Source organism: Vombatus ursinus, unplaced genomic scaffold (genome assembly GCF_900497805.2).
Source record: "Vombatus ursinus unplaced genomic scaffold, bare-nosed wombat genome assembly UNPS02014863.1, whole genome shotgun sequence".
Taxonomy (NCBI): domain Eukaryota; kingdom Metazoa; phylum Chordata; class Mammalia; order Diprotodontia; family Vombatidae; genus Vombatus; species Vombatus ursinus.
In genome coordinates, this window is record NW_020954641.1 from 38785651 (window position 1) to 38786799 (window position 1149).

The 1149-nt window shown below is 55.5% G+C and overlaps 1 protein-coding gene across 1 annotated transcript in view; it reads left to right on the forward strand.

Moving 5' to 3' along the window:
- The first annotated feature begins 355 nt into the window (after window positions 1–355).
- NR3C1 (nuclear receptor subfamily 3 group C member 1) overlaps window positions 356–1149 on the forward strand; it is a 135343-nt gene continuing 134549 nt past the window's right edge. Inside the window, exon 1 of the mRNA XM_027841735.1 lies at window positions 356–447. The gene's annotated coding sequence lies outside the window, so the exon portion shown is untranslated. The remainder of the gene's footprint in view (window positions 448–1149) is intronic.

A 1149-nucleotide genomic window follows, 5' to 3' on the forward strand; every position in this document is an offset into this window, starting at 1 on the left:
GTTGAAGGGGAGGTTAGATGTGGGTTATGTGTGTAAGAGTGGAGGGGCCTGCCATTCTCGGTGCAAGTCACTGTTTCACATACAACTCCCCCACACCTCCTCTTTCCACTCCAAAAGTGCAGCGTGCTGGAGGGTGGGTGTTTTTTGTTTTTTTTTTTGTTTTTTTTCATTTGGCTTGTAACTTCCTTTAAGTGAGAGCAATAGGAGGGGTGGAGGTTGAACTTGGCAGGCGACGCCTCTTCTCTTGCTGCTGCTGCTGCCGCCGCCGCCGCTGCGGCTCCAACTCGACTCGGGTGGGGGACCTGAGAGAGGGAGGGTGGGTTTTGCTTTGCAACTTCTCATAGCACAAGAGAAAGGTGGTGGGGGAGCGGCGGCTGCAGACTTCGCTACACAGACGATGCGTGGGTGGGGGGAACCTTCATGCATGCAACTATCTCGGGGCCAAATGTACGTATGCTATTTCTATCCCCCCCCTTAAATGTTCGCCCGAGGGCGTGTCTGTCGGTCAAGTCTGAGAGATAGACTTGTGCACCGCACCGCACCCCCTTCCTTGCCTCCTCCTTCCCCAACCCTAAATGTGTGGCTTGGGGGCTGCTCGTTGCCTCCACCCCCCTCCTCCATATCGGTCCAGAACTGTATTCTTTTCTAGGCGTTTTTTCCTAAGTGAGACACTTAAAGTATCTCGCGCTGGCCGTGGCCGGACCACCGCCGCCTAGTTGTCCCTTGGAGACAGCCGGCCCCCTGCCCAGCCCCGTGTCCCAGGCCTCTGGACTTTGTGCACTAGGCACTCTCCCTTACCCTCCGCGCCCCGCCAGCCCAGTTCCCTTGGAGTGGACAGCGGGCCTCGCCGGTACATTGTCACATGCATCACCCACCGGGTATTCTTCGTCATCCCCGTCATCAGAATTGATCTAAGTCAGCTCAGCTTGGAGAAATGGAGTAGGGTGGGGGCGGGAAGGAAGGGAGAAAAGAAACTACACAAACTAAGCTTCTCTGCTTCCTCTCCCTACCCAGAAACACCAGGTCTGTCGCCGCCGCGTTTATTTTAATTTTTTTATTTTCCTTTGGGCATGAAGGACAGAGGGGTGAGGGGGTAGGGAGGGCACAATGCGCGTGCAGGGACTGGGGTTGAAATGCAGTGATCATTGC